Here is a 14,862-nt window from a genome sequence, read left to right on the forward strand (position 1 = left end):
ATGGGTGCTTTTGTTTCAAGAGTTTGATATTGACATCCAAGATAGAAAAGGGAGTGAAAACCAAGTGGCGGGCCACTCATCTCGTTTGGAGGAGTAGGGGAGGCTGCATGATGACCTTGAAATCAATGACTCCTTCCCCGATGAGAAACTCTTGACTATTTCAATGAAAGAGGTGCCATGGTTCGCGGATCTAGCAAATTTTCTTGTGTGTGGAATCATCCCGGATGAGTTCTCTTCAGACCAAAGGAAGAAGCTCAAATGGGATGGTCAAGATTATTATTGGGATGAACCATACCTATTCCAGATTTGTACGGATGAGGTGATTAGAAGATGTGTACCGTAAGAAAAGCAAGGTGAATTTCTTGGGGCTTGTCATTCTTCGCCATATGGTGGTCATCATGGTCGAGCATGAACGACTTCCAAAGTGTTGAGTTGCGGTTTCTATTGTCCCACTATTTACAAGGATGCTAGTGAAAAGATGTGATGAATGTCAACGGGCCGGTGGAATCTCAAAGAAAAATAAAATGCCTCTCACTACTATATTGGAGATTGATAGTTTTGATGTATGGGGTATTGACTTCATGGGTCCTTTTGTGAGTTCTTGTTGAAACACCTACGTCATGGTCGCGGTGGATTATGTGTCCAAATGGGTTGAGGCCGTTGCTCTACTCAACAATGAGGCGAGACGTGTGGTGGCATTCTTGAAGAAGAATATTTTCACAAGGTTTGGTACTCCGCGGGAAATTATAAGTGATGGGGGGCCACATTTTTGCAATAAGGCTTTTGACACTTTACTTTGCAAGTATGATGTTACTTATAAAGTAACGACTCCCTATCATCCACAAGCTAGTGGTCAAGTGGAAGTCTCCAACCGGGAGATAAAGAGTATTTTGTCCAAAACAGTGAATGTAAACCGGACGGATTGGTCCAAGAAGCTTGATGATGCATTATGGGCTTATCGGATGGCTTATAAAATACCCTATCGGAATGTCACCATACCGGTTGGTGTTCGGGAAAGCTTGTCACCTTTCGGTGGAACTAGAGCACAAGGCAATGTGGGCTCTAAAGAAGTTGAATCTTGATTGGGATGTAGCCGCTAACTTGAGGGTTGCACATTTGAATGAATTGGATGCGTTTCGGTACCATGCCTACACAACTTCATCCTTGTATAAAGAAAAGATGAAATACCTTCATGACAAATACATTTGGAACAAAGAGTTGAAGGTGGGAGATCTTGTATTGTTGTTCAACTCAAGGTTGAGGATATTTCCCAGGAAATTAAAGTCTAAATAGAGTGGACCTTTTGAAACTGTGGGTGTGACACATTTTGGTGCATTGGACTTGCAAAACAAAAACAATAAAATATTTTGAGTCAATGGTCACCGGGTGAAGCACTATTTGGGAAAGGTTGGAGATAGCCACATCGTGGCGGTCAGTCATTGCATTTAATGGTATTCTGCGTCGTGCTGCGACGTTAAATCAAGCGCTTCTTGGGAAGCAACCCATGTTTCTTTTCCTTTTCCTTTGGTAGATAGGTTTTATTTTTGTTTTAGCTTGATTTGAAGTGTTCTACACGTTGAGTGTGACTTACAGAAATAGTGGACAAAAATATGGCTAAGTTTTGAAAGAATTGCGGACCGTAGTTGATTTGTGAGGACCGCACATTTATGGTTGTTGTAGCAAAAGTGCAATCCGTCCGCACAATTATATTGCGGACCGCACAAATGAAAGGTAGAAAAGGTCAACTCTCTGAAGTTTGTCAGAGAAAAGGTCGATGTGCGACCGCAAAAGGAAATCTACTACCGCAACATGAAATATACGGCCGTACACAAAATTGTGCGGACCGCAGACGAGGTGTCGAGTTAAGGTCACCAGGTAACAGAGTGTGTACCACATATGAATTGTTCGGCCGCACTCACCCTTCCTTATCGTAGCAAAACCAAGTAGTATAAATAGAAGAATAGAGGCTATTGTACATTTTTTCACTCCCTCTCTGAGCACAAAAAACAATACTCTCTTACAATTTGTTGGTGAATCTATCTGTCCACACACACAACACCTTTGTTCAGTCACTCATCACACTCATTCATTTGGTATGTTTCAATTTCTTGTAACTCTTTTTCTTTTAATTTGTAGATTTTTAGTCATTTTTAGGCCATTTGTCAATATAATCCAATTGTGCATTCATGTGGGGGTAAATCTATAATGGGTTAACCAATACATGCTCTATGGGGGATGGGTCAACATATTTTCATGTTTATATGATGTTACCATGTCAAATTGAGCACAAAATTGCAAAACCTAGAACGAAATAATTGAAGTGTTCATTATTTTTGAATTCTGCGACCGCACCTGAATTTGTGCGGTCCGCAGAAATTGATTCTTGGGTATCATTAGTGAAGAAGGGATCTGCTGCTGCAAGGTAAATTGCGCGGACCGCAAAATTCCAATTGCGTCTGCAGAAATACAATTTTATTATCATCAGAGAGTCCCTACTTTGGGACTGCAATGTGCGGCTTCAGGTTTAATTGTGTGGACCACAGAAATTGTGTTGCGACCGCACCTTCAACCCCGAAAAGGTCGGATTCATGCAAAAGAATAACATCCGAGATTTGTGAACAGCCAATTCTCTGTCATTACAGAGTTGGCATATTTAGGTTTCAGAGATGCGGCCGCAAGTGAAATTGTACGGACCACACTTCACTTTTGCGGCCGCAAAACAAAATTGTGCGGTCCGCAAGGTCTCATCTGCGGCCGCAAGAAAATTGTGCGGACCGCAGATCCTTCTTCTGCAAGCATTCTTTAACTGTGAACCTTACTGTGTTTTCTATTGTATACTTGCATATCTCAAGTGTATGTTTGAACATTGAATTTCAACTAACAATTGCCTATGTTTGATATAGACAATGGTTCGATCTAGAGGTAGAGACGACACTTCTAAAGGGATGGGTGAACCTTATCAGGGTCGAGGCAAGAGTTCCCTACCCCTTGGCCAACAAAAGACAATCGCAAAGAAGGCTTCAGCCGGCAGGGGGAGAGGTGTAGATCTTTCTGACACGAGCTCTTATGTCCCGTCTAGGGAAGCATCAGAGGGAAACTCAGCCTATGTTCAGGAGCAGCCAGCCGTAAAGTCAATGTCTCAGGGGAGGTACCAACTCAGGGACGAGCCGTCCTCATCTCATAGCACTTCCGAGGACTCATAGAGTGCTAGTCAGGCTTCTGAGTCATCGGCCACACCTGTCCCTGAGGCACAGGTTACACCAGTTCAGGATATCCCCGATAATGGCAGAGGGGGAAATGCTACAGCTACCGGCCTTGACAGGTCGAAGAAGAAAGAAGTTTGGGAGGAACGATTTGTTAGCCTGGATGCCTTCACCAGCTTTCGTACATGGTGTCCAGTGAGGCCGCTAGCTCTCGAGCGACAGTTTCAATTGAAAGATTTGAAGAGGTAGAACCCATCAGTGCTGAAACAATTCAGGGAATGCAATGGGTGGATGTGGTTCACTCAAAGTGTAGTGGGTGCCAAAGAGTACCTGGTCCGGGAATTCTATGCAAATGTGGCTCACATAAAAATTGGGACAAAAGTGACTAAAGTACGTAACTTAAAAGTGAGATTTGATCAACATACACTCAAAACGTACTTGGGATTCGACAATGTTGAGCCAAAGGAATATTTGGAAAAGTATGCATTGAGATACGCATATCGTCCTTGGTTAACAGAGATTCTAGCAGCACCAGGGCCACCACCTGCATGGATTGCCACTGGGGTTCCTATTCCTCGGGTTGTTCTGGTTGCTTCTATTATGGCCGGGTACCCTATCAATGTGTGTGCCGTGATATTAGCCAACATCTCAGTGATTTCTCGGCAAGATGACTCGTCCTACCCGTATCCCAACACTATTACAGAATATGTCACGGATGTAAAGGTAGATACAAGGGATTATGATACAAGGGATTTACTTGGTATTCACTAATGGATGCGAACAATCCAAAGAAGAAAGTTCAGCCTCCTACCACCGCGGGAAAGTCTGATGAGCCAGCTATGGTAGTTGTTGAAGCAGTTGATGTTCCATCCACTTCAGCCGAGCCTTCCTCCAGTGCTGCATCTATGCCTGCGCCATCATCCACAGCCCCTACTACAGTTCCTGCCATAGCTCCCACTTCGGCTTTGAAGCTGGTGCCCATGCTTAGTGCCCCACTCTCCGCGCTACTAGTCTCCCAAACATTAGCAACTCTCAACAATTGGATGCAAACAGCCACTGTAAAGTTGTCTGACTTATCCAGTACTATTTGCAGCACAGTCTTCTGTTCATTCACCTCAGTTTCCCCCGACAGTTGAAGAGATATTGAAGAAGCTCCTTGAGAACCAGAACACTATTATGGCTACCTTGGTACAACACGAGTCAGTGATCGACGAGCTGGGAAAAGAAGTAAAGAAGATGATAAAGTCTCAGCCCAGCAAGAAGTAAGTGGACAAGCTCCGGATAGAGGTGACCAGGCTTGCTACAGCCGGAGATCTACCATTTGACATGTTGATTGACCCACACCATTCAGGCCCAGATCCTACAGCACCAACAGCACCGGCGGCACCGGCTGGCCAGTTTGAGAGGCTAGACCTTGTTGCCGATACTATCAAGAAAGTGCGTCATATGTTCACCAACCCAGCCACATCCAGAATTGAGGATGACGAGATTCAGTTGGATGATCCTGCGGGCGGTGACATTGCTGGGGACACAGAGATGTCCAAGGAGCTATAGGGAGTTTTCTTCACTTTTTTCCCTCTTTTACTCTTATTTTGTTAAGCATTGAGGACAATGCTTATCTTTATTTGGGGGTGGAGTTTATTGATTATATTTGATACATTCTGAGACAATTGACCTATAATAACTTGATATTATTTTCTCTTTTCTTATTATGTATATATTCTCCCTTTCTCTCATTATGTATATTCATGCTATCTTCAGTAGTTTTTGCTTATTAGCTTCTTTATTTTTGTTTCTTTATTAGTTCTTTGTTTTATTTAGTAGCTTCTTTGTTTGATTTAGTAGCTTCTTTTTAAGTTTTAGTAGATAATAAACCTTTGATTTTCTTAATTCCACGGTTCTTTTCAAAGGTAGTTGTTGCGCGAACCGGGTGAATTTTCCCAATAATGGATGGCGTGACAACCTTCTTAAGGGAATGAGTCCGTTTTTTTGTGTGTTTATCAACTGTTTTGGTTGATACCCATTTGGACTTGAGAAAGCCAAATTGGGCAAAATCACTCTCTGACTGAGAGGTATTGAGTGGGTAACATAGAGTTGAGAGCTATAATACACCTCAATCAACAAAACAAGTATTAACATCTTTATCCGTTTAGGCAAACACTTAGGTTATGGTCACATCCCTAGGCTTTTTAACTCTTTGGAAAAGCACCAAAAACAATCATTCGCTTCTAGTTTCTTTTCTTAGCTTATAATTTCTAGAGTAAAATTAGAATTAGAAATCAAAACCTTTTGTGGAAGTATAGTTTAGTTATTCCATTCGTTTTCGTCAAGTGTATACTCCTAACACCCTAGTAACTCCTTGTGGAAATCGACCCCAACTCTTGTTGGGTACTATTCTTCCAACGACCGTTTCCACTCACTATTGAATGCAGATTGGACGTGGACCACATTATGATAGCCTCAAGATGCAGTTGGTTGAGCTTGAAAGTCTGAAAATGCCAATATTAATTTGGATGTGACTGGCAATGAAAAAGAGAAGGGGGAAAATAAGAAAAAGAAAAGGACCCGGTGTTGGTTTAATAGGAAGTTCATTTTGTGTAGTGTGATTTGTCTTTGTTGTTATGTGTTGATTACAGCCTAATACAAGTTGGCAACTTGGAGAATGATCAAATGAAGTTGGAATAGTAGTTGTTTTCTATTGTAGAAATTATCTAGAAGTATTCGGTTAAGGTTGTAATAAATCTGTTTTGTTGTCATTGTGGTATGTAACTTCATTTTAGTATATGTTATGTGGAAGTTAATTGTGTATGAATTGCTCATTTGGTATGATCGATTCTCAAATTCTTTCAACTACTATGTATAAGTCACATTGAGGTTTTGTGTAAATGGCAAGACACCATTGAATTTCATAGAAATATAGCTGCAACATTCCATAAATACCACCAAAATCATGAAAACTAATACATTATCATTCTAAAAGGATACAAACTGCAGATTGCAGTCAACAAAAATAACCAAATGTCTGGATTAGGATAAACAATGTCTACTTGTAGTGAACCAAAAATATCAAATAATTATTTGCTTGTAGATTGCAGCCAACAAAAACAACCAAATCTACTGGGAATGTGCAGAACTACTATTCTGGCTTAGGTTGTTTGAACCACCACTCCTTGTTTGAATTCTATGTTGCCCTATAATCTCTTGAAGCCTTCTTGTTGTGATTGTTGGTTTCCCCTTCAATTTCACTCCACTACTTGGTTTGAAACCAATGTCACCAGTTACATCAGTTGATGTTGTTATCATTGTTGGTCCAGTGGATACTATTCTAGTACTTGGCGTGGATATTATCCTACTACTTGGCGCTAGGCTATAGAGAAAGAATAACTAAATAAGTTATCACAAATATACAAAACATATTAATATCACAAAGAATATACACTTACATACAAAGTTTTGAAGCCATTTTCATCTTGAAACATACTTTTCACATACTTTTCCACCTGACTCTTGTTGGCTCATTCATATACTTTTACACCTGAACCCTCCTTTAAACAACATACTTGGTTACTGAAGCAGATGCATTAGGTTGTTGATGATGTACTAGGTGCAGAACATTCAAACCAACTGGCTAGTGAATGATGAGTAGCATATGTTGCATTAGGTGCTGATGGAGTTGCATTCCAAGATCCTCCTCTTCCCCTACCTCTACTAGATGCAGCTGTTGCATTCCTAGATCCCCTTCTTCCCCTACCTCTACTAGCTGCAGCAAATGTTGCATTAGGTGCAGCTGATGTTATTTTGTTTGATCTGCCTTTTCCCCTTCCTGTACTAGCTACTACAATAGGTGCAGTTCAATAGCAGCAGTAGAAGAAGATACGGTACTTGAAAATTCAGCAGCAATAAAGGTATTAGGTGCAGTAGATGTTGATTTTCTGTGTTTTCCTCTCCCTCTTTTTGCAACAGGTTCAGCTTCTATATTTCTTGGTTTCTAACAAATAATAAATAGTAAGATATAATGTTTGAATTTAAAAGAAATTGGATACAGTTAGTTATACTATATTACCTTTGGTCTGACTCTATTTCTTCCAGAACCTAATGCTTCTGCAGTAGTAGAAGTTACACTTGATGGTGCAACAGCAGTTCCTGAACCCGATGGATCTGTAGCACTCTTATGACACCCCCTCTTGTTGTGACCAACACCCTTGCAGATACTACACCTCATGACAAGTCCAGTTTTAGGCAACTTTCCAGATTGTTTTGTTTCAGTTACCTCTTTCCTCCTAAATATTTTGGGCTTTCCGGGCATACTTTTCACCATTGGTGGTGCAACAGGAGGGTTAGTAGATGCATGCCACATTTCCATACTATTTAGTGGTTGAAGGAAGTGGGAATATGTCATCAAATATGTCTCCTTCATGTAGCAGTTATCAACATAGTCAGTTGGTTCATACCCTTTATAGTACATTACAGTTATGGCATGTGGACATGGTATCCTCTTCAACATTCAAGCCCTACAATTACAAGTATTATTTCTTAGGCAAACAGTATGTTGGTTTGTTCCCTCCCTAACCTAATATCCTGTATCTCCATTAAAAAAATTATACACCTCATTGACTTTTTAATATTTTCCTCTAAGACCTTTAATGCCATTGGAGAAATGTTGCAGGACCAAGTATTTGCAAATTCCCTTAACTTAGCTATTTTAGTCATCATCTTGACTCTTATTTCTTCAAGCATGGTAATAATGGTCTTGTGCCTTGCAACTAGGATCCATGCATTAAAACTTTCAGCCATATTATTATCTACTGCATCACACTTGACTTTCATATTAAAATACACCTTACACCAAGTCTCTTTGTTAGTACAAAAGATCATCAACTATGTTCTTACCAAGCATACTGAGTGCTTTCAGGTTTTTCTTGAATTCGGCCTCAGATGTAATTCTAGCACACTTCCAGAACAACATCCTCCTCTAAATCCCTCTCCAATATTTTGACCAATTTACAAGAATGTGTCTGGCACACATCTTGTGCTCACAAGCTGGTATAATATCTTGAATTGCTGCTAGAAGACCCTACAGACAAGGAAATTAGTTAGTATTCAAGCATGAAAATACAAAAAAGAATATCAAAAAGGTTGGAATGATATACCTTTTGCATGTCTGTAATCAATGTGAAACCCATGCCATCTCTTAATTCCAAATCATCCTTAATCAAATACACAAACCATGTCCATGTATTTTGTTCTGATATTCCACTACTGCCCAAGCAAGCGGAAGAATTTGGTTGTTGGAATCCTTAGCTACAACAACTAATAACTTCCCTCTACAAAGAAACAACCATCTAAACCTATACATGTCCTGCACCCCATGAATGCATTCTTCAATGCACCAAAACAGATGTAGAAACTTTAAAATACTGCCTTACCAGATTCATCAGCTTCACCAAGTTTCACCACACGTGTACTCTCAGGGTTGGTCCTTAACAATTCATCCCTGTAATCAAGAATTCTTCCAAACTCAAGAATATGGTCACCCATAATTTCTTTCAATACTTTGGCTCTTTCTCCCCTAGTTGTGGTCTTGCCAATATGCACTTTAAACTTCTTCCTAATTAACTCTGGTAACTTGAACACTCTTATGTTTGGTTGTTCAGCTATTTTATCTTTAAACACTTTAGCCATGTATTTAGAATTGCACATATAATATTTGGTGGTCCTATTACACTTGTGAACTGGATTATAAGTCCTAAGCACAAAATTATTACTTGAAGTGTCAAGGCTTGCATACAATAACCATGAATAATTGTCCTTGCACCTCACCTTGATTCTTGTTAGCTCATTCACATATTTTCCACATGAACCCTTCTTTGAACAGCATACTTGGTTACTGCATCTCTAAATTTATCCGCATCTGCAAAAATCATACACAACTGCCACGTAACTTTTTTAGTTGTTCTTGGTAGAAGAAGATCTTCTTTTTAGTAGATTTACCCTAACTTCTTCCCCATCTTGAACCCAACATTCATCTTCAACTATTTCAAAGCAACATGCATCAGAACTTGGGTAATATGGTTCATCACCCCCTATCCAACCTTCTATACTTTCTTTACCTGTTTCAGTTTCATCAAACCCCAGATCTGGCCAGCTACACCACATGGAACATTATCAGGGTCAGCAAGAGCTCTTTCCATTCTTTTTCTTCTCTGAAAAGACTTTCTCTCATCCCTAAACTCTATAAACTCTTCATGTATATCACTGCCATAATCCTCTACACCATCACCAAAAAAATCACCGTCTTCATAACTTGAACTATCTTCAGTTGAGTTATTAGATTCATTCTCAGTTGAGGATAAATCTGGATTTGGATCTGCTAGAGGAGCTGCTGGACAGTAGGTGTAGGTGAAGTTGTTGCTGTACCATTTAAAACCTCCTCACCAACCCCAATATTTTGACTAGCACTTGCTTCAATGGTCTCATCCCCTTTATTAAAGGCTGAACGAGATTCCTCTACACCCATGTGCTGGACATATACTTCCAAAATAGCTCCATTTTGCAAGAACTATGCAATTCTTGAAAGCTCTCTATCATTGTTTAATTTTCTATAATGCCACAGTTAGGTGACCTAACACTGAATGTGCAACTGTTGTTGTACCCCAATTCTTTAATATAGTCCACCAACTCAAAATAAGATATAGTATCCCACCCACATCAACATTCACATATTCAGTCATTACCCCACCCACATATCTTGGTTCCCCACTTTCAACCTCTAAGACCCCACCATGAAACAATCTCAAAGTCACAAATATAAACACTCATACCTGAATGCAAATAAGCAATAACAATATTAGAGCCGATTTTGCAATAGAATAAAGAAAAAAATATGATTGGAGTAATTGTATAGAAGGAATCAAAGAGAGGAGATTGGAAATTTGGTTTGGACCGTAGAAGATGGGAGAGTATGAAAGGAAAGAATGAATGAGGGCCGGGTTTAATTTATGAATGGGTTTAATTTAGTTTAAAATAAAAGGGAATTGGATGGGACCCATTAACGTGTGTATACACCGATAGTATTATAAATGGGGGTCGGGTTTAATCGAGCATATAATGTTAAATAGATTCTGGTAAAAATAAGTTCAGGGGGAGTAATAGGACCTCCGAAAAGAAAAGATATGTAGTTGGTAATATGGTCATAAGTGGGGGAGGATTTTATGCATTATCCCTTAAATATAGCATAAATTGAATCACTAAATCGTGCTTTTTCTAGCTCCAACTTATTCAAGTTATGCACATCTGGCTCAAAGGTTCAACCAACAACACAATACTACATTCAGAACAACTTAATGTTGAATTTTGAACATTAAAAAAAAAGGTTTTCTCTGTTGCATCAAAAGGCTTGTATATTCAATGATAAAGGGAAGTAACTGAAGGAGTTTGCTAGATTCGTTTGTTTCTAATTTTCTAGTCAATGTTATCGTTTATCTATTTTATCTAAGTTTTTCAGCATAGGTCGAACTAAAGTAATTGAGCCTAATCTATAGAATATGCTTGGACTTGTGCACTTGTTTAACTTCAAATGTTTAATATTTCAGGTGAGTTGAAGCTGCAGCTATAAATAAAATTATTTTGTTGGAAAAGAGATGGTCATGTGAAAAGATGCCAAAACCATTGTTTTAATTGTAATAATTGCTATATTTTATGCTATATTATTATGCATTTTGTCTCCACCTTCCGGTCTAACTAGGTAACTTTTTCCTAATTTGAGTTTATACAGTGGAACCTGGAACTGAAATTGTTCATGTTTGGGAGTGATGGAAAATGATATTCGAAAAACATAATGAGTACAAGGTACAACGAAAATTATTTGAATTTGTTGTTCTTAATGTTATTGACTTAATAAACTAAAACTCTTGAAAGAAGTTAATGTCAAGAGTTACTGAAGTGCTTTATCTAGTGATGTCAAGTTAGCCACAAAAGTTGAGCTGTAGATGGATGGAATAGTGGACTGCTATGTGATATGTGAGTAAAGAATGAAAAGATCTAACATCAATTTATTGCATGATTCAGAACTACTTATGCAACTAATGGCAAAATTTTACTATAGTGTCAGACAACTTGATTTTGTGGCATTTTCTTGTTATATTTTTAATTACTTTGTTGAATGACACCGATTTGGTGTCGTGCAATTCTATAGTTTGGCAAGGCTTTTCTTAGTTTTCACTCAAGTTGCTCACTACTTTACAAAGACATATCAAGCATACCATAATTCTTGATTTTTTTATTGTGCACTATTGTTCTTGTTTTATAGGAAAAATAGTAATTTGGTGATGTAAGAAGAGAAAGAAAACTAAAGGAAAAGGTGAAAACATGTATAACCAAACCAAAATGGCTGAATATGCTAAAGAATTATGGATTCTCAGATAATTAATTGTATCTTTTGGATTGTAGTGTTGAGGTATTTGTCTGGAAAAACTGCCATTCAAATTTGTAAGGTAGAACTATAGTTGTTAAATCCACATGTTCTTTTTATTATGCAGTCTCTCATGGCTAAATTGTTATGAGACCTATTTAATTCACGCCCAACTTTGACTCTTGGCCATCAGTATTGCATCTTCCCCATCAAACTAGGATGTTCATTTTTTAAACTTTGGGAAAAGTATTTTTGAACTGGAAGTAGTTGAATTATTTTTCTTGTGGCATCTTTACAGTTTTGCTACAGTAGCTAGGTGTTGGTGTCAAGTGGTCCTATAAATGAGAAAATCATCTGAGTAAAGGGGAAATAAGAGGTCTGACTTTGAAGATTATCATCTATGTTGGTAAATAGGTAATTCACGGGTCCATGCGTCAAGGGTTCAATCTAATGAAGTGGAATAATCTTTATAATTTGAAATTAATTTTATAAGTACATTGAAAAGGCAAAAATATCACCTCAAAAATAAAATCATGTGAGTGCGTGTAATTACTTTAGGCGTCGGATGAATTTTGATTTTCTTTAGATATGCTTTGGAATAGTGATAGGAGAAAGACAACTTAGAGACAAGTTACTAGCTTAGTTGGCAATATGCAATGTATATATCAGTGTTTTAAAAGGCGTGAGCGTAAGGCGAGGCGTTTTACATATGCCTCAGCGAAGCGTAAGCCCCGAGATTCGGGACGTAAGCCCCATAGGTATTTAATTTTTAATATTTTATAAAATAATATAATTATAATAAATATTTATAAACATGTAAAATTGCATAAAAATGAAGAAAACTATTAAATCTAGATTAGAGAAAGGAAAAATGCTATGTGCTTCATCCCCACAAAAAACTAGTCAAAACAATCTATTATACGCTACTTAGAAGCTCAAGTAAAATGGAGGAACAAAAAGGATGACTAACTTGCAAATTGAACTTTGAACTTGCTGTTATGAAGGAGAATGAAGTTCTCTTTGTATTTGTAAAAAAAAATTAAATATTCGTTGCTATTGGGAGATATTAGCTCACTAGCAGACAAGATAAAAAATTGGGAAAGACCGTGAATTGGGGCTTCAATCAATAAAAAAGGTCTTGACTTAAAAATTTAATACATTTCAGTTCCTTTTTAAAACTTTTGAGTAATTACCAAGCTGAATTTTGAGAATTTGGGGATTATATGAATGACTTATTCAATAAATTTTATTTTAATTTAAAAAAATCTCTGGGGCTTACGGCTCACTAAAAAAACGCGCCCCGAACGTCCGGGCATACACTCCGAATTGTTGGGCGTATACCTCTTGAGATTTTTGCCCCACACCATCGCCCCGGGGCGTTTTTGGTGCACCTCGCCCCGAAAACGCCTTATAAAACACTGGTATATACTGCTTTACTAGTGATTTACCTTATTTTACCTTATTTTTTGAGTGAGGATTCATTCTAGAAACGTTACTGATGGAGTTCAAGCTTTTACACTCCTAGATATCGGATTAAGATGGGAATAGTCACATTGTTATACATATATAACTCCTGCTTCCAGCTGCCATGAATTCTTTCAAAGTAAGTAAAATTTTACATCATTTCGTTTCACCAAATATACTTGAGATTTCTTGTTCTGATGTCCTCGGAGGTATCCATGCTTTACTTTTGCATCTATTTTGAACCAATGAGGAGCTCTATATGCATGTATATATGGAAATCTTGGATAGTATATATTTGTTCAATGATGAAAGATTTGAAATTTCACATGTCATTTGTGCAGGTTTGAAAACTCTGTAAATTGTAGATGTGAGTTGTATTTAAATTTATTAAAGTGGCTACTCCCTTAATATATGATCTTTTTATCTACATGAATCTAATGTTTAAAAATTAAAATTTAACAGGTTCGTTTGTATTTCACTAACCTTCAAGTCAGTGCTATGTTTTCTAATTTGCTTTGCCCAAATTTAAAAGTCGTTTGCTCTACTAAATTGTATTTCTAAGAAATCCTATCAATGTCGGGCTGCATAGCACGGGACCCACCATCAAGTATATATAATAAGAGAAAATAATAGCAAAAAAGTTGACTTTGTGCTTTTGCACAATACTCCATTTAGGGAGAATGGACATGCCCATTTGAATGACAAAAAAAAACTGTTAAGCTCTTTACAATGTACTCTTTTTCTACAACTTACAAACTATACATATATATAGTTGTTGCATATCAACTTCTATCACGATCCAAAATTCAACTAGTCGTGATGGCACCTAACCCAACCCGCTATGTAAGCCAATAACCAATTATCTAATTTAATGAGATTTATTAAGAGAGGAAAAGATAATATAACTGCTTTTATACAATGAATTTCTCAAGGACTAGTAGTACAAATCATGAGCTACTAAGATTTAGATTTTTACAAAACTGAATTGAAATAAGTACAACATCTGTTTGAAATATAAATGAATAGAATTCGAATCTAATGCTACCAAGGATAAGTGATAGTCATAACTTGAACGCAGGTACATCTTCAAATTCAACTCCCGTTGTACGCAGCAATATCTGCACGCAAGGTGCAGAAGTGTAGTATGAGTACAACTGACCCCATGTACTCAATAAGTAACAAACCTAAACTTAAGTTGAAAGTAGTGATGAGCTGGGACAAGGGTCAGAGTCCAACACCAATAACCAGCAACAGTTCATAACAATATAATAAAGATGGTACAAGAAATAACTCAGCTCGTTCACAGTTACGGAAAATAGGCATGCTTTTCAAGTATAATACAAAATCCCAATTCTTTCACCGAAAGTCCCAAAAATATGAGTAAGTTTAAAAACAGTATTTTTTCCAAAAACCTTTCAACAATAAATAAGAAGCTTTATTTTTTCCAGATAGCATGAGGAAAGTACATCTCTATGCCTACATGTCAATATGCAGGTGATATCATGAATGTCACCAAAATCGGGTAGCGTGAGGTAATGCATCTCTATGTATGTATCTCAAGTATGCATGCCAAATATAATGCATCTCAGTGATGAACTCATGTACTCACACTCTCAGGGTACTCAATATATCTGTCTCGTATTCTCACTAACCATGCTCGATACTCAGCACACTCAGTCACTTCGAACTGAACAGGGCAAATTCATCCCAAACATAATAAATCTAGGGCAGATCCAATTACCAAAAATGAAGATAGAATCACGAAATATAATCCAAAACCGAGTA

This window comes from Nicotiana tabacum, chromosome 17, assembly GCF_000715075.1.
Source record: "Nicotiana tabacum cultivar K326 chromosome 17, ASM71507v2, whole genome shotgun sequence".
NCBI lineage: Eukaryota > Viridiplantae > Streptophyta > Magnoliopsida > Solanales > Solanaceae > Nicotiana > Nicotiana tabacum.